The sequence below is a fragment of the Heterocephalus glaber genome, unplaced genomic scaffold (assembly GCF_053883595.1).
Source record: "Heterocephalus glaber isolate CG9 unplaced genomic scaffold, H.glaber_assembly_v1.0 deba00001666, whole genome shotgun sequence".
Classification (NCBI taxonomy): Eukaryota; Metazoa; Chordata; class Mammalia; order Rodentia; family Bathyergidae; genus Heterocephalus; species Heterocephalus glaber.
In genome coordinates, this window is record NW_028258406.1 from 8,996,128 (window position 1) to 9,016,233 (window position 20,106).

A 20,106-nucleotide genomic window follows, 5' to 3' on the forward strand; every position below is an offset into this window, starting at 1 on the left:
GTAATAAATCATTAAATATTAAGAATTAAGTAAAAGGGCTGGGGATTTAGCTCAGTGGTTTTGCCGCCTGCTGCACAAACACAAGGACCCAAGTTCAGTCCCTAGTACCAAAAAAAAAAAAAGAAAAAGAATTAAGCAAAAAAGTGGTATAAAAATGGGAACCACTACAAATTTAGTAATCTAAAGACATTTTCATTTTTTAGGCATAATGCTGCTGCTTCAATAAGATGTAGAGTAGTCAGTGAAGTCCAATACCCATTTCTAACATCATTTCCGCAAAGGGCAAATAAAGATCTTAATTTTAAAAAATTTTAAAAAGCTGGGTATGATCGAATACACATGAGTCTCAGCACTATGAGAGACAGAGGCAGGAGGATTTCGAGTCTGAGCTCAGTCTGGGCAACTTAGCAACTTTGTGAGATCGTGTCTCAAAATTAAAAAATAAAATTAAAAAGGCTGAGAATTTAGTTCAGTGCAAAGTTCTTGATCTCTGTCTCTAGGACTGCGAATGAATGAATGAAAAACAATTTAAAAATAATAATCCACTATCTTTCTGCCTCTAACCTATTTTCAAAAGTGTACACAATTGGCCTAAATCATAATAAACTGAGAAACACATTTTTCATAGTACAAATTTTATAAAAGCATATTATCAATTAAATTATCACTATTTTTTCTGTTTTGCTATATAATTTATTTATTTATTCTCTACTTACATACAAAATTTCAACTCTTCATTGCAAACTAAAATTCTAGTATAATTTTTTGCCCACTATATACTTAATTAATATTCTTTTAAGTGACACCCTTTTTTATATTAACCACTCTCAAGGTTTAAAGTTATTAGTTTATTTAGTAAGCAATAAAATTAAATATTATAGCACTGAATATATTTTATCTTGAAAAACAACAAAGGAATGGAAAAAATACAGATAGACTCAGAATTTATTCTAGAGGTCCAGTCAACAGTTAAACATTGATCAGATATGGACCATTTTGAAAAAGTTGATTCTGACTCAGATTCATAAAGTATGTATAACTGAAAGAATAATGGTTATATACACATGTGTGGATAGGTTAGAGGATGTGGCTTGCTTAGGACTGGGAAAATAATAAGCTTGGGTTTTGACAAGTTAACTCTGTTTTGTGAGTGAACGACTGACAAATGATTGAATGAGTTCTGTAACTCATCTAAACATTTATATATTAAAATATATGGAGCACATCCAATTCAACAAACTTTATCAAAGGAGTGTTCTGTGCCATAGAATTGTCTGAGAATTCAGATCCAGGATAGAATGCATGGTGCCTCTCCCTAGGGATCCCTCTATCTAATAAAACAAATAGATATACACATATATGCTTATAAATAATAATATGAAAGTAGGTGTAATGTACCATCAGAATCTGTATGAAGAAATAGTTTAGTTTGGTTTGGTAGCTTGGGTAAAGTCATGGTAATCTACAAGCGTGCAGACAATGAAGTAGTCAAACAAAGTTTCTTCATCAGTATCTCCACCTGTAGTTATTGTCTCTCCATATATTATGTCATTTTGTGAAAAAATACTTTAATGACAACATGACAATCTGTGCATGCTATTGTCTGTGGTTCTATTTCTTCTGACCTATTCCTTCTATCTTTATCAACTTAGTTCCATCAATAACTCCTCATTAAATTGTCATTTTTTTTGGTTTGAGTTATGTTTCTTCTTAGGAGCTATCATGTAACTTTGCAATCAATACTACTCTAATTTTATTTAAAACATTGAAGTATTAGTTTGACAGATCTTACAGTAGGCTAAAAACTATAGAGGAAGCTGATTTTAATCTCTGAATCTCTAAAGTGTGACATGATACTTAACATCTAGAATTAACCTTAAAAATTTTTTGTGAAAAAAAGAAAAGAAAGAGCGAAACTAGGAGTATTGAAGGAAAGCAAGATGATATAGGATAAAACATAGAGTAAAATTCTCATGAAAGACTCCAGAATTAACAGGATCATATCAATATATAAAACTGAGAAATAAATGGAAATGATGTAATTGTCTAGAAGAAAAAAAAATAAAAGTATTAGAGTGTAATTTGTAGTACATCACCTTGGGGAGAAGCAAATGTTCTGCTTAAATTCATACATACACACATTTCAATATTGTTGGAGCTGGAGGATTGAAAGAGGAATATGATCAATAAATCAAATATGATTTAGATTTCCAGAGAGATGAGAAGGCAGGATTTGCTATTAAGAAGTTACCAGTGAGAAGTTAGAGTAGGGAATTCTAAATTTCTGAGCCTCCAGAAAACACAGACCCCACATACACATATACACATATACACATATACATAAACAAAAGCTGTTAGAATCAACTTTGTCAAAATCTTGGAGAATAATTGGGATTTTGTAAAACCAAGTAAATGCTGAATCAATAAAATATCAGCTTAAAACCTGGTAGGCACGTTTTGTTGCATACTCACAGTCTTCCCTGTTTCTTATCATCAGCATTTTTACAGTGTTTTTTGAGGAGAGTAGCCCATGTTCCCAGAATGATTGTTGTGGTCCAGAAGTACGAGAACATACTACGTTTTCTCCAAATTGTATTTTTCCGTTTTAAACTGCCTGAGAGTTCCCTAAAGGACTTACACTATGCACTTACCTTTATTTTTCCTTATTTTAAAGTCTATCTCTGATAAAAGGAACCAAAGTAGCTAAAGAATAGGGTATTCCTCATAAACACTAAAAGACAAATGAACAAGCCACAGCCACCTAAGGAAAAATATTAGGGATATGGGTAAATAGTAGCTATTCTGCAAGCCTGGGGGGCACCTCGAGAAAGGATTACTTTGGAAAATAAAGGCTTGGAAAATCTTTTGGCTACAGAATAAAATCTGAAAAGCTAGACACATAAACACACAAGAAGTTATGCTGAGAAAAGACCTGAGAGATTCCTAAACTGCAGCTTTGTGGAATAACTGGACATTGAGGATTGTGATGCCCCCTGTCTTGGCCTTGTTACCCAGGATTGCTTTTAATATTCTAGAGATTGACTGGCTCTGTATTAATTTTTGGATTGATTTCTTCAGTTATGTAAGGAATGTATTGGTATTTTGATAAGAATTGCATTAAATCTATATAACAGTTGTGGAAATAGGACCATTTTACTATCTAGGAAGAGAGGATATCTTTCCATTTTTTAAATATCCTCTTGATGTGTAAATACTGAATAGCTTCTCTAGTGTGAGAAACTGAAAGTGTAAATAAGAATTAAAATGAATAATTAATAATTTGAAATAGGAAGAAAAAGTCCAAAGGAGTAGGGGAAGTGGGAACAGAAGAGGAAAGGAAAGAAAGGAAAGGAAAAATTATGAGAAGAGAAAAAAATGGAAACAAAGCCTATGTAAATAGGGAAGGGTGAAGCGGGGGAAGGGTGCACAGGGAATGGGGAAAAAATAAGAACCAAGATACATCGTGTTTAGGTACAAGCAACCAATGATAAATGTAAATATATTATATACCTAAAATGTACCAATAAAGGAATTTAAGCCAAAATCAATCAATCAATCAATAAAAATAAATAAATGTCCTCTTCAATCACCCTTTTCAAAGTAGCATAGTATTCACTGTAGAGGTCTTTCCCTTCTTGATTAGGTTAATTCTTAAATACTTCATTTTTCTTGATGCTATTGGGAATACTATTGTTTCTCTTTCAATAAGTTGTTACTGGTATATGGAAAAGTGTTGACTTTGTATCTTGCTAACATGGCAAATTTGGTTATTAGTTCTAGGAGTATTACAGCCTATATGTCCATCAACAGATGCATGCATAAAACATGTGGTATTTATAAATAATGAAGTACTACTCTGCCATAAAAAATGGTAAACTTGAGTCTTTTTTAGAAAAATGGATACACCTTGAGACCATAATGTTTACTGAGGTAACTCAGGCATACAAGCATAAATAATGCATAGTTTCTCTTATATGAAAAATTCTCTATATAAATACATAAATTATGAAATAAAAGACAAATAGGTAAAAAAGAGAAAGAAAAAAAGAAAGAAAGTAGTTTAATCCATTGCAGAGAATGTATCTAACAGTGTACCTTGAATTCCTACAATTGTCTTACATGTTTGATATATTTTTTGCTCTCTTAGTCTGGTTTTCAATGTGTATATATGAGAATTAATCTTATAAGGTCTTATAAGATAAACAAATGAATCTGATGCTGGAAAAATAGAGTTTTAGGGGGAAGGGAATTGAAATGTGTTATGTACACGTACCAATAATATAATCATTATGTACTGAAAACATATCCTAAGTAAAAAAAAATACAAAGTAGCAAGACAAGGCCAATGACTGGAATACTGAACTGAGAAAAAACGCCTTTGTCATCATAGGGAAAAAAAGTTGTTAAACAAATGACCACAATGAGCAGCAAGCAAAAATAACCATAAAGGGGAAGAACGTGATTCTCAGATTTTCCATAAACAGAATTCAAAATGAATTCAGAGGTATACACAGACACAAAAAAGAATAGACTATCCTAAAGAAAAAAAATCAGAAGGAACTTTACATTAAGTAGTACAGACAACAGGTTTATTAGAAAAGGACAGTGAATCAACTACTTAAAATATATTCATAAAATTAAAGGAAACCAGGCAAACAATGTCTTGAGGTATTAGTAAAGAAATAATCTCAAATGAAATAAATTTTAGAGTGAAAAATACAATTACAGAAATGGACAAAAAATTCATGCAGGAATTTAATCACAATTTTGCAGAAGCACAGGAAAGAATCCCAGAAAACTAAATCTTAGTCAAATTATTTTGCTTAAGGACCAAAGAGAAAGAAAAAAAGAACAAAACTTAATAGAGCCGTAGAACACCATCCATCCCGTATATGAACAATAGGAATCCAGGAAGAAGAGAAGAAAAAAGGGACATAAGAAATATTTAATAAATTAATGGCAGATAACTTTTTAAATGTAATAAAATATGTTATAAATCCAAGGAGCTAAAAGTTTTTTGAAAAGAATAAAAATCAACATCACGAAAATACAAATTATAATCATACTATTGACAAAGAGACACTCTTGAATGCAGTAAATGTGAAATCATATGATGTTCAAGAGAATTATGTATGTATATGAATGAGAAAGAAATTACAATAGTACACAATAAGAATAAATAATATAGAAATCAATAACAGAATTTAGTAACAGAGGTGTGTAAGACATGGAAAACAAATAGGAACATAGCAGCTGATATTTCGTATCTTAAATTATTTTAAGTGCAAGTGGAATAAATATACCATTTAACACGAAGGAATTATCAGAGCTACTTGAATCACACACACATCACCTACAATATGCTATTTGAGACTCACTTTAGAGTTGCAGACATAAGTGGACTGAATGAGAAAGAAAAGAAAACATATTTTATGACCTGTAGTGAACAGAGTGGCAATAGTAATACTGGAATAAAGAGACTTTGAATCAAACAGTGTTAAAAGAGAAAAAGCAGGAAATAATAGGATGATAAATAAATAAACAAAAAAGCCATTTTAAATGAATATACACCTAATGACAGAGCCTAAATTGTATGAAGTAAAAATTGACAGGAATGAAGGAAAAAATAATCCTACATAGTGGTTGGAGATAATAATAGCACACATTCATATATATAATGAACGTGATAACCAAAAAGAAGATCAATAGAAACATAGAGCTCTTGAACAACACTATAAATGAACTATACTAACAGACATATACAGAACATGCCACTTAGAAACATCAAAATACACATTCTTTTCAAGTGTATCTGAAGCATTTTCCAGAAAAAATAATATTTTAGACAACAAGACAATCTAAGCAGGTTTAATGTGTGTGTGTGTGTTGAATGAGAGACTTTTTCTAAATAACATAGAATGATGTTAGAAAGCAACAAAAATGAAAATAGAACCCTTTAAATGTAAATTAAACATTACACTCTTTAAAAATTAATAAGCCAAAGGAAAATAGTACAAGAGAAATTGGAAAAATATTTTCAAATGAATGACAACCAAAATATACCAAACCAAAATTTATGAAATGCAGCAAAAGCAATGTTGAAACTTATAGTTTTATAACTTTACAATAGAAGAAAAATTAGAAACCAAATCACAACTTTTTAAACTTTAAAACATAGAAGAGGAGGAAACTGAATCCAATGTGAAAGAATGAAGGAAATTTTTTTTAAATGTAGAGCAGTAGAGAAGAATGGTAGAGAATATTAATAAAACAAAGTTCAGTTGTTTGAAAAGGATAAACAAACTTTGTTAGATAAACTTTAGAGAGATAAACTATGACAAAGATTCTGAAAATAAAAAATCAGAAATAAAATTGCACATATTATTATTGCTAATTTAGAGCAATTAGAAAGACTTTTAAGAGTATGAAAAATAATTTATGCCAATAAATTGGACAACCTAAATGAAATGGAAAAATCCATAGAAACATACCATGCTAGTTAATCTCTATTGGCAACTGGATTGGATTAAATGACTCCTTAGGCCTCTGTTGGATTATGAGGATCCTAATCTTGTCAATGCATTAACCCACATATGAGTCCATAGACGAATGGGCAGTTAGGCGATGGGGCTTAGCTGGAAGAAGTGGGTCACTGGGGCACAAATTTACAAACTATGTGTGGTGGCTTGGCTCTTCCTCTCTGGCTCTTCCTCTGCTCTCTGCTTTCCTGACCCTATGAGTTGAACAGCTTTCCTCCACCATCCTGTTGTGCCTTGGAATCAGTAAACTGTGGAATGAAACCTTTAAAACCATGAGCCAAAATAAATCTCTGCTACTTTCAGTTTTCACACATTGGGTGTTTTGTCCCAGCAACAGGAATCTGACCAATACATGCAGACTACTAAAAGTGAATAAAAAAGGAATTGAAAGCTGAACATGTTTTTAAGGAGTAGAGATTAGATCACTGATTTAAAAAAAATCCCCCCATAAAGCACAAGATTAGATGGAATTACTGTTTATTTATTTATTTTTTTAATTTATGTATTAATAAGTACATTTTAGGTACACAATACATTTACATTTATCATTGGGTGTTTGTACCTGAACATGATGTACCTTAGTTCTTATTTTTCCCCCATTACCTGTGCACCCTTCACCCCCACCACCCTTTCCTATTTACATAAACATTGTTTCCTTTTTTTTTCTTTCTCATAATTTTTCCTTTCCCTTCTTCACTTTCCCCTTCCCCTCCTGCCACTCCTACCCCTTTGGAACTTTTCCTATTTCAAATTATCAATTATTCATTTTAATCATTTTCATCCTTATTTACACTTTCAGTTTCTCACACTAGAGATACTATTCGGTATTTACACGTGTCCTACTTATTTCACTTAAGAGTATGGCCTCAATATGCATCCATTTAGCTATAAATGACTCTAGTTTCTTGTTCTTTATGGCTGAGTAGTACTCCATTTTATTAAAAAAAACCACATCTTCTTTATCCAGTTTCCAGTTGATGGGCACTTGGGCTGTTTCCAAACCTTAGCTATTACAAACTATGCTGCTATAAACATAGGTGCACATATATCCCTGTGGTACAATTCTTTTAATTCTTTGGGGAAGATACCCAGGAGGGGAATAGCTAGGTCAAATGGGACCTCTAGTCCTAGTTCTTTGAGGTATCACCATACGGATTTCCACAGTGGCTGCACTAGTCTGTACTCCCACCAATAATGGAGAAGGGTTCCTTTCTATCCACATCCCTGCCAGCATTTGTTATTGGTTGATTTCTTGATAGCAGCCATTCTTTATAGGGTGAGGTGGAATCTCAGGGTTGTTTTCATCTGCATCTCTTGAATGACCAGTGATGTCGAACATTTTTTTATATATATATATATTTGCTGGTTTTACTTCTTTGTCAGAAATGTCTGTTCATTTCGGATGCCCATTTTTGAATTGGGTCTTTGAATTTGAGGGGTCTGATTTTTTTCAATTCTCTATGTATTCTAGATATTAGACCTATGCCTGAGGTACAGCTGCTAAAAATTTCTTCCCATATTGTAGGTTTTCTCTTAGCTCTGTTGGTAGTTTCTCATGCAGTGCAGAAGCTTTTTAATAAGATGAGATCCCAGTTGTTGGTTCTTTGTGTTAGCTCTCGTGCTACTGAAGATTTGTTCTTAAAGTCTTTTCCTATGCCAATGACAATGAGAGCTCTACCTAACTTATCTTAAAGAAAGTTTACTGTTTCTGTCTTGATATTTAGCTCTTTAATCCACTTCAATCTTAGTTTAGCTCACAGTGATAGGTATGGGTCTACTTTTAATATTTGGCAGGTTGAAATACAGTTTTTCCAACACCATTTATTGAACAGGCTATCTTTTCTCCAATGAGGGTGGTTGGCTTCTTTGTCAAAGATGAGGTGGCTGAGTATGTCTGGAGTTGTTTCTGCATCTTCTAATCTATTGCACTGACTCTCATGTCTGTTTCTTTGCCAGTACCATGCTGTTTTATCACAGTAGATTTGTAGCATAGTTTCAAGGTGGGCATTGTGATACCCCCAGCCATATCTCTGTTGCCTAGAATTGCTTTTGCTATTCTAGATTTATTCTGCTTCCAAATGAATTTTTGGATTGTTTTCTCTAGTTCTGTGAAGAATATTTTTGGATTTCAATTGGTATTGCATTAAATCTATATAGTACTTTTGGAAGTATGGCGATTTTCACTATATTGATTCTTCCTACACAGGAACAAGGGATAACTTTCCATTTTCTTATATCCTCTTCGATCTGCTTTTTCAGAGTGCTGTAGTTTTCAGTGTAGAGGTCTTTTGCTTCCTTTGTTAGGTTGATTCTTAGATATTTCATTTTATAGATGCTATTGTAAAAGGAATTATTTCCCGAATTTCTGTCTCAATGGGTCTGCTATTTGCATATAAGAAGGCTATTGTTTTTTGAGTGTTAACCTTATATCCAGCTACTCTACTGAATCTGTTAATTAGGTCTAGAAGATTTTTGACTGAGTTTTTTGGATCTTCTATGTAAAGTATCATATCATCAGCAAATAATGACAGTTTCACTTCATCATTTCCTATCTTTATTCCTTTTATTTATTTCTCTTGTCTAATTGCTATGGCTAATTTTTCCAGAATAATATTGAACAGGAGTGGTGATAGTGGGCATCCTTGTCTTGTACCTTATTTTAGCATGACAGTTTTCAGTTTTTGACCATTTAGTATGATGTTGGGTGTTGGTTTTTCATAGATAGCCTTAATCAAGTTGAGATAAAGACCTTCTATTTTGATTTTCTGTAGCATTTTTATCATGATTGTTTGCTAGATTTTGTCAAATGCCCTTTCTGCATCTATTGAGATGATCGTATGGTTTTTGTCCTTGACTCTGTTAATATAGTGTATTACATTTATTGGTTTACAGATGTTGAACCATCCTTGCATCCCTGGGATAAACCCGACTTGGTCAGGGTGTATGATCTTCTTGATGATCCTCTGTATTATGTGTGCCAGTATCTTGTTGAGGATTTTTGCATCTATGTTCATTAGGGAGATAGGTCTGTAGTTCTCTTTTTGGGTTGGGTCTTTCCCTGGTTTTGGAATCAAAGTAACACTTGCTTCCAGGAATGAATTTGGAAGCCTTGCTTCCCTTTTCAATTTCCTTAATGAGTTTAAAGAGTAATGGGAATAGTTCCTCTTTAAATATCATGTAGAATTCAGCAGTGAACCCATCAGGACCTTGGCTTTTCTTTGTTGGTAAATAAGCTCAGTGGTTCTGCTGCCTGCCTCGCAAGCGCAAGGACCCATGTTCGATCCCCTATTACCATAAAAAAGAACAACAAAAAAAAACCCCAAAACAAACAAACAAGAGAACAAAAAATTTTCAATTTCACTCATTGTTATTGGAGTGTTTAGAATTTCTATATCTTCTTCATTTAACTTTGGCAGTTCATATGTATCTAGGAATCTGTCCATTTCTTCTGTGCTTTCCATTTTATTAGAGTACAGGTTCTCAATGTAGGTATTGATGATCCTCTGAATTTCTGCTGGATCTGTTGTGGCTTCACCTTTTTCATTCTTTATTGCATGGATTTGAGCCTCTTCTTTCCTTTTTTTGATAAGGTTGGCTAAAGGTTTATTGATTTTATTTATTCTTTCAAAAAACCAGCTCTTTGATTCATTGATTTTTTTTGTATCATTCTCTTAGTCTCCATTGCATTGATTTCTGCTCAGAACTTTATAATTTCCTTTCTTGTACAAGCTTTGGGTTTGTTATGCTCTTCTTTTTCTAGGAGCTTGAGGTTCTGCATCAGGTTATTTAACTGAGTTCTCTCTGTTGTCCTAATTGGGCATTCACTGCTATGAATTTCCTGCATAGAACTGCTTTCACTGTGTCCCACAGAATCCTGTATGTTGTACTGACATTATCATTTACTTGTAGGAACTGTCTAATTTCTTCTTTAATTTCCTCTGTGACCCATTGGTTGTTCAGGAGGAGGTTATTCAATTTCTATGTGTTTGTGGGTGTTTTGTGGATTCTTATGTTATTGATCTCCAATTTAATTGCACTATGGTCTGATAACATACAGGGGATAACTTCAATTCTTTTACATTTACTTAGATTTGCCCTATGAGCTAGCATGTGATTTATTTTGGAGAATGACCCGTGTGCAGCTGAAAAGAATGTATATTATGATTTTGGGGGGTGGAACACTCTATAAACATCTCTTAAGTCCATTTGTTCAATAGCTTGGTTCAGTTCTAGAATTTCATTGTTAATTTTTTTCCTAGATGATCTGTGTATTTGTGATAGAGGGATGTTGAGGTCCCCCACTACAATTATGCTATTGTTTATTTGGTTTTTCATGTCCATTAATATGTGTTTTGTATAGTTGGGGACATTCGTATTTGGTGCATAAATATTTAGGATTTTCATCTCTTCCTTTTGGATTGTTCCCTTCACAAGAATGTAGTGATCATCTTTGTCTCTCTTAATTAGTTTTGGTTTGAAATCTACTTTGTGTGCAAATAAGATTGCTTTTTTCTGGGTTCCTGTGGTGTGGAGAACTGTTTTCTATCCTTTTACTTTCAGTCTATGAATTTCCTTTTGACTTAGGTGTGTTTCTTGTACACAGTATATTGCTGGGTTTTGCTTCTTAATCCATTCTGTCAGTCTATTTCTTTTGATTGGTGAATTGAGGCCATTAACATTGATAGTTATAATTGAGAGATATTGACTCATTCTTGCCATGATGTTTTATTGTTGTTGGCTCTTTTATCTCTCATTTTTGCCCCTTTCCCTTTAGAGCCATACCTTGCATAGTGTCTTCTCTCTGTTGGCCCTCATGGAGTTGTGACCTTCATTGTCTTTTTCTAGGATATTGCATAAAATTGTTTGGAGTGCTAGTTTGATGTTCATGAAATTTCTCAGGTGTTCTTTGTCATGAAAGTATCTAATTTCCCCATCGATTTTGAAAGATAATTTTGCCAGATACAATAGTCTAGCTTGGAAGTTATTTTCTTTTAGGGCTTGAAATACTTCACTCCAGGCTCTCCTTGATTTTGGGGTTTGTGTTGAGAAATCTGCTGTGATACTGATGGACTTTCCTTTGTAGGTGATTTGTTTCTTTTCTCTAACTGCCTGTAGAATTTTGTTCTTCTGCTGGGTTTCTGGGATCTTGACTATTATATGTCTAGGTGTAGATTTTTTTTTTTATCATGGCTGGGTGGAGTTCTATATGCCTCACTTATCTGTGTGTCCAGTTCTCAACCTCTGTCTGGGAAGTTTTCTACTATTACTTCTGTGAACAGTTTTTTTATGTCTATTGTACTTTCTCCTGTTTTTTCATGGACTCCTATCAGTCTTATGTTATTCTTCTTTGCATAATCTAGCAGCTTTTGGATTGATTTCTCATGGCCCCTTACTATCTTTAAGAAATCTCTGTTTTCATGGTCCTTAACTGCAATCCTGTCTTCTATATCTGATATTCTGTCTTCAGATTATCTTAGTCTGCTCTGCATGCTTTCAGTGGAGTTTTTAATCTCCTGAATATCTGTTTGAATCCATTTCACAGATTCCATTTCTTTCTTATGTTGGGCAATCATGGTTTCCATTTCTTTCTTATCCTGGGCATTCATGGCTTCCAGTATGCTTCTGATCTCATCTATTTTCTTATCTGTTTCTGCTCTAGAGCCTCTAATCATGTCTTTCCCTCTACTCACCATCTCTGTATTTATCTGGGAGATTATTTCTGCTTTGAATTTTTCTAGAGCCTCATGCATCTGCTTTGTTACTTCCTGTGCTATCAGCTCAGGGTGTCCAGGTGGTTGATTATCAGACTTTTCCACCTCATTTCCCCTAGAATTTCCTTTTTGTGGTGTGGAATCCTGTGTTTGTGCCTTGCTTAAATGTCTTCTCATTTTTGTTTTTGTTACTGTCCTTGGTTTAATTCCTGGGTTGATATTTCAAAACTGCCTAATGCAGGTATCTTTGTTGCTTGTGTTTAAAACCCTTGTGGAATGATTGCTTTTCAGAAGTGTCTTCTAGATATGGCTTGTGTTTAAGTTCTGAGGCTCTAATGACTCTGAGGCTATTTTATTTTCCTTATATCAGGAAGAAAAACTGATTAGATCAATCACAACATGTTAGGCCAAATGATACAATCAGTAATATCATAGCATCAAGTGCAGGTTAGAAAATGACAATTTGTGGTAGTTATTAATCTATCACATTTAACTATGTGAAGTATAATCCCCTGTGCCTCTGTAGTGTGAGACCAGGTAGCAAAAGAGCCAGAAGGTTGGGGGGGGTTGCAACTGGGCCTTGCAGGCACCCATGTATCTAAGCAGAGTGCCGGATGGAGGCAGGGATCCAAGCTGCTCCTGGGACCTCACTGTGGCTTGGTCAGGAACTGGGATGCAGCAGAGGAGCTTCATGCTGCTTGGCTGACCCATGGAGAGGAGCAGCAGATCTAGATGGAAGTACTGTTAAATTCCATCAAACATTTAAAAATTTAACAAAATTTATTTCAAATTCCAGCAACAATAACAACAAAGATAAGAGAACACTTCTTAAATCTCCCAATATGGTGAAAATTATCCAAATGTCAAGATTAGACAAAAATTCTAAAAGAAAACTGTACAGATCCATATGCCTTATTGGCTTACATGCTAGAATACTCTACCATATTAGCAAAATGAATTTCGTAGCATATTAAAAGGACCATACATATAACCAAGTTAGATATTGCGAGGAGTATGAGTTAGTACAATATAAAAATCAATATATGAGACACATCATATTAATAAAAGATTGCAAAACCCCATAATTTCAATTGATACTGACTTAGCATGTTTTACAAAATCTAAATCTCTCTCTTGATATAAACTCTCAATACACAAGGAATAGAGTAATCTTCAACCTTATTGTGAAGGTATGTATGAAAAACCCACAACTACCATCACATTTCATGGAGAAAGTTTGAGATGCTTTTTGGTTAGAACAGGAGCAAGAGGTGGTGTCTGTTTTAAACACTCTATCCAGCATTGTACTAGAAAGTCTAGAAAAGCAATTAAGAAAAATATGCAAAATGCATCTAAATTGGAAAATATCAAAGCTATATTTATATGCAGACACTGGCAATATGATATTTGTTATAGAAAATCCAAAGGAATCAACATGGAATCTGTTAGTGCTAATAAAAAATTTAGAAAAAGATACAAGAAACAAGATTACATGAAAATCAATTACATAGTCAGGAATGTAGCTCAGCTGCATAGCATCTGCCTAGCAAGTGTGAGGTTCTGAGTTCAATTCCTGGTACCCCTCCAAAAATGAGTTATATTTCCATATGTTAAACAAAAAAAACCCTCTAAAGATGAAATTAAGCAAACATCCATTTACAATAGCAAAAAAGCCCTAAAGAATTCAGTTAACCAAGTATATGCAACACCTCTACAGTGAAAAATATAAAATATTGCTGAAAAAGTTAAGAAAGCTATAAATAGAAATATATGTTTACAGATTGAAAAGTTAATATTGTTAGATGTTAATACTTCTCAAAGCATTATCCACTTTCAACACAATCCCCAGTCATTTTTGAAACAATAGAAAAGCAAGGGCCGGGTATTTAGCTCAGTGGTTTCACTACCTGCTGCACAAGAGCAAGACCTGGGTTCGATCCCCAGTACCAAAAAAATAAAATAAAATAAAAAATAAAAATAGAAAAGCTAATTCTAAAATCATATAGAATTACAAACTGTACAGAAAAAAACACCTGTAATGGGTAGTTGGGATATTTCTCCACTTAAAAAATTTACATCACAACTATAATGATTAATGCTGAGTGGCACTGATATTAAGATGGACATAAATAAAAAACAGAATGGATCTGAGAGTTCAAAAATCAAACTTAAAATTCTGTTTGTGTGATTTCTGACAAGGTGCTATGACCATTAAGCAGGAAAACACTAGCCACTGCAACAAATGATGCTGGTAGTACCAGATTTCAATGGACAAAATAACAAAGATGTACTCTTATATGTACCATATAAAAATTAATTGAAATTGATTAGGAAACAAATGTAAGAGCTGTAACTTTAAAAATTTTAGGAAAAAATATATTGGTAAACCTTTATAACCTTTAGTTTGGCAAAATACTTAAACATGACATGAAAAGCACAAGTAACAAAAGAAAAATGAAATTTAATTAGACATCAAAATAAACAAATTTTGTTCATAACAGTGCACTCTCAATATAGTGAAAATAACGATGAAAATGGTGAAAACATCTGCAAATCATGTATTTGATAAGATCTTGTATCCAGTATGCATTGATATGTCTTAGAATTTAAGAAAAATAACAATAGCCCAATTTAAAAATAGGTAAAGGTCTTGAGTAGATAATTCTCCAATGAAAATACATTAATGGCCAACACACATGTGAAAAATATTTAATACCAGTAATTTTTAGTGAATTGCAAATCCAGACCATGAGAAATATAACTTCATATTCATTAAGCACTATAAATTTTTACTGGAAAATAAATATGGGCAAATATGTGGAGAAACTAGAACACTTACACATTTTGGTGAGAATAAAAATGATGCAGTCACTGTGGAAAACAATTTGGGGATTCTCAAAAAGTTAAACACAGCACTCTCATATAATGAAGCAATTTCACTCTTAGGGTAAATAACCAAAGGAATTAAAATCAGGCTTCAAAACAAATAGTAGGGGAATGTTCCTAGCAGCAATTTCACAATAGTCAAAAATGGTAACAATACAAATGTTTATAAAAGGTGAATTAATAAACAAAATGTACTATAACAATAAAATGGGATATTTGAGAGGCATATGAAGGAATAAATTACTGATACAAGCTACAATGAACAATGAGAATATTAGGTTCAGTGAAATAAGCATAATTATGTTAATATGAAAGGTTCAATGTTGGTAAATCCATAGGTATTATATCATATTAATGGTTGATAGAACTTTGGGAAAAAAGGAATAGGGATATATATCTATATTTGTATCTATCTATCTATCTAGCTATATATATATAGAGAGAGAGATAATGTGTGTGTGTGTATATATATATATATATATATATATATATACACACACACATTAATTGACATTGATTCACCTCAGAGGTGATCACTTTGGTTGTAGATAAAGGTAAAGATTACTTATTATTTATACTACCACATTGAAGTTTGGTTTTCTCTTTGAATAATGGGTGTGATAAGTCAGCTTTCCCATTGTTGAAACACAATACCTGACACCACAATTTAAAGACAAAAAAGTTTAATTTGCCTCATGATTTTAGGGCATTCAGTCCATGGTTAGCTGGCTCCAAGCCGGAAACATCAGGGGAAAAGGGGATAGAAAAGCAAAGCTATTCAATTTACAGTGCGCAGGTAGCAGATAAAGAACAATTCTAGGGAGAAAGGGGCCAGAGACCATCTATAACAACTAAGATCACGCCTTCATTCCAACCAAAAACACCCAGAAACATACATTACTAATTCTTTTGTGATTCTTCATCAAGTTGACATATCATGATTAATGAACATTTTAACAAATATGTACTAATTTATGGACTACAAATTATAAGCCTGAGGATGGAAGGTGCTAACAAATGTATATGTCTGAAACAAAAAGTATCCTATAATAAATAAAGCCTAACAGAATTGCGGTATGTGGTAAGTATACAATGCTGTGAGAGTATATAGGAAGGCTTTAAGCCACCTTAGCCCAAATCCCACTCCCGACAGGCCAGCACCAATGCAGGCACTGCAGGAGCGCTGACTCCACAACATGTTTGAGCTCATTCCTCTCCAGCGTCCTTGCAGCTGGGAGCCATTTCTCCTGGGACATTTACCCCCACTGGAGTAGTCTCTGGCCCAGCAGCTATGCCCGCTGCCCAACACCTTTGCCAGTCTTCTTTTGAGATACCTGATGACGTACCTCTGCCAGCAGGCTGGGAGATGGCCAAGACATCTTATGGTCAGAGATACATCTTAAATCACATTGACCAGACAACAACATGGCAGGACCCCAGGAAGGCCATGCTCTCTCAGATGAATGTTACAGCCCCCACCAATCCACCAGTGTAGCAGAATTTGATGAACTCGGCCTCAGGTCCTCTTCCTGATGGATGGGAACAAGCCATAACTCAGGATGGAGAAATTTATTATATAAACCATAAGAACAAGACCACCTCTTGGCTAGACCCAAGGCTTGACCCTCGTTTTGGTAAAGGAATTAGCTCTATGTAGCCAATTGCCAACACTGGAGCAGGATGGTGGAACTCAAAATCCAGTGTCTTCTCCTAGCATGTCTCAGGAATTAAGAACAATGATGACCAATAGCTCAGATCCCTTTCTTAACAGTGGCACCTATCACTCTCGAGATGAGAGTACAGACAGTGGGCTAAGCATGAGCAGCTGCAGTGTCCCTTTGACTCCAGATGACTTCCTAAACAGCGTTGATGAAATGGATATAGGTGATACTATCAACCAAAGCACCCTGCCCTCACAACAGAACCGTTTCCCAGACTACCTTGAAGCCATTTCTGGGACAAATGTGGACCTTGCAACACTGGAAGGAGATGGAATGAACATAGAAGGAGAGGAGCTAATGCCCAGTCTGCAGGAAGCTTTGAGTTCTGACATCCTTAATGACATGGAGTCTGTTTTGGCTGCCACCAAGCTAGATAAAGAAAGCTTTCTTACATGGTTATAGAGCCCTCGGGTAGACTGAATTCTAAATCTGTGAAGGATTTAAGGAGATGAGACATGTATACCTGAAATTTCCAAATAAGCCTGTTAAATTTTTCTGGCTAATACAGAAAAAGATGAACAAACATCCAGCAAGATTCTTTCATCCATTATTTTGCTCTTCCTTGTTCATTGCTGCTGTTAATATATTGCTGACCTCTTTCACAGTTGGCCTTAAAGAATCAAAAAAAAAGTATTTTTGTTTCTTTTGCTACTATAACTACTGTTCATTGTGGGGGCTGGGGAAATGAGCCTGTTTTGGTGATGGATGTCATTCCTTTTGCCCAGTTAGATGTTCACTGATCATTTTTAACTCTTTAGACTTGGAGGTCAAATGCTTCATTGTCACAGCATTTAGTTTGTTCAAGTAGTTGTTTCTTCAGCTGCCTTTGGCCAGTGGCAAAGCATGTCTTACTGGTCTGACAAGCCAAAAATTATGTACCTGATTTAAATACTTAATGCTGTTTTGAAGAGATAGCTGAAACCAAGGCTGAAGACTGTTTTTTACTTTCAGTGTTTTTTTTTTCCCCCTAGTGCTATCATTAGTCACATAGTGACCTTGATTTTACTTTAGGAGCTTATAAGGCATGAGACAATTTCCATAGAAATACATTAATTATTGCCACATACTCTAGTATAGATTTGAGTGGATATTTTTGTGGGTGTTTTATTTTTTGTTTGGGTTTTTGGTTGTTGGTGGGTTTTTTGTTTTGTTTTGTTTTTCCCAGAACCTAGGCAAATTGCTATATTAGTGAATCTATTTATAATTGTAGCTTGAGAAGGTCATTGTAGTTCTTTGGTAAAATCTGTATTTCCTGGGTTTTGCCATCTTATTTAAATCTTGATTATCTGCTTTTTCTATATATTCACACATACAGTTACAGTGTTTATAATAGTGTGATAGCAGAACGTATCTTTTTTTTAGGCTTTCCTACTTTCCAGTTTATTTTTTAAGTGGTAGCTTTAAATGTATGCATTTAGAATACACAGCTAATAGTTTATATTTCACAAATAGTTTAATTCTGTTGGAGAAATCTACAGACATTTGAGGTAGTTTAGTATTCTAGAAAGGGTATTACTATGGATATTGCCTAGAGGAGTACTCTCTGCCCTCTGGACACATGATAAATATTATCCGATGAATTGAAAAGAGGCAAACAAAAAATGGCTTAATCTCCCCCTTGGACTAATTTGAGTCTTGATGGGAAATTACTGAGTAGGTTTGTAATGTACATGGCAGAAGTAAGCTTAGTGGTTTACCTTCCATTAACTTTGGAAGTTTACCTTCACCACAGTTTCGGAAGTAAATTCTAGTACCTTAGGTCTCATTTATAATAACATAATAAATACTAGTAGGTTGAAATAAGATTTTATAAGACTTCCTCTTACTTTTGTATGCTGAAAATTGACCTGGGTAGTATGTAGAATACTGTAAGGTCATGAGTTAGCTGGTAAAGTGATCAGATTAATAAATGTATATTGGTAGCTGAATTTAGCAAAGAAATAGAAATAATCATGATTATATCTTTATTTTTACAGGAAGAGATATAACTAGAGTATGTGTCTACAGAAGTAATAATGGCTTCCACAGAATATTTTTTAAAAGGAACAAAATGAGTATGAATTAACTCTTCAACATAAGCTATGAAGTAGTAGTTGGTTGTGAATTATAGTGTCACCAGTTAGCCCCTCTATGATTTAAGGGTCTTTCAGTGCTTCTAAAATAAGCTCTTATTTTCAAAGGTTTATAACAGACAAATTCTCTTTTCCTGGCTAAAGCTTCTATGAAAAGCCTCAGCTTGGGAAGATACAGGTTTTTTTCCAGTTACAAAATCTAAGTATTTTGACCCTTCAACTTGGAGGAGTGCAAAAATGAAGTAAGAAGTTTTAATTTTAAATACTTTCAGTGCTCAAAAATAATGCAATCATTGTATTGTATATAATGATTCATAGGTTGGTCATTCATCATAATTGACTACAGAATTTATATAAAAAAGACAAAAAGATTCAATCTTGAACTAAGTCTGGGGGGATTTGGCCACTGTGCAGATGCATTGAGTTTTAGAACAATAATGAAATTCTACCTAGAATGCAACTTTGAGCATATGAATGATGCAGAATGTTGTGATGGTTATTAATGTGCAGAGGATCAAAGCTACTTACAAGGAGTGCCTACAATTTGCCAGTAAGATACAAATTAAGATCACATCTTATATATATATATATATATATATATATATCATATCAATCATATATATATCATATCTATCATATACATACATATATATATCAGCAGAGTAGCTTTAGCTTAGCGGGAGGGTGGGAAGGTGGGTGTGGATTGTGCAGAGTTAGTGGGACCTTGATAGAAAACTTTATAAACTTTTTTCTCTTCAGTAAAGATTTGTCTTGCATCTTGCTGTCATTAAAGGCAGTTACTCCTAAAATTTCAATCACTTAAATATACCCACAAAACAAAAATATATAGTCTCCATTTCTCCTGGTCTTTAATTTGCTCAATTATACCTCAGTGTTGTAGCAGCACTGTGTACCTGACACAGTGCTTTGATCTTTTCATACCCTTTGTACTGACCTGAGGGAGATCTAAGAGTCCTTTCTCCTTTTGAGTTTGAATCACAGCCTTAATGTGATCTTTCTTGCTTTATGTCCTTTTTCCTAATGTAAAAGTGTTTTAATGCTTCTTGTTTGTATTGAGTAGCATGGGGATAAGATTTTAACTGGTTATTCTTGAATTTATTTTACAACAAACCAATTTTATAATCTTTAAAAAAAAAGTATATAGGAGGGTTTAAAA

At 33.8% G+C, this 20,106-nt stretch overlaps 1 pseudogene; it reads left to right on the forward strand.

Annotated features, from left to right (window-relative positions):
- The first annotated feature begins 14,778 nt into the window (after window positions 1–14,778).
- Window positions 14,779–17,573, forward strand: LOC101707317 (transcriptional coactivator YAP1 pseudogene; annotated as a pseudogene).
- Window positions 17,574–20,106: the final 2,533 nt, after the last annotated feature.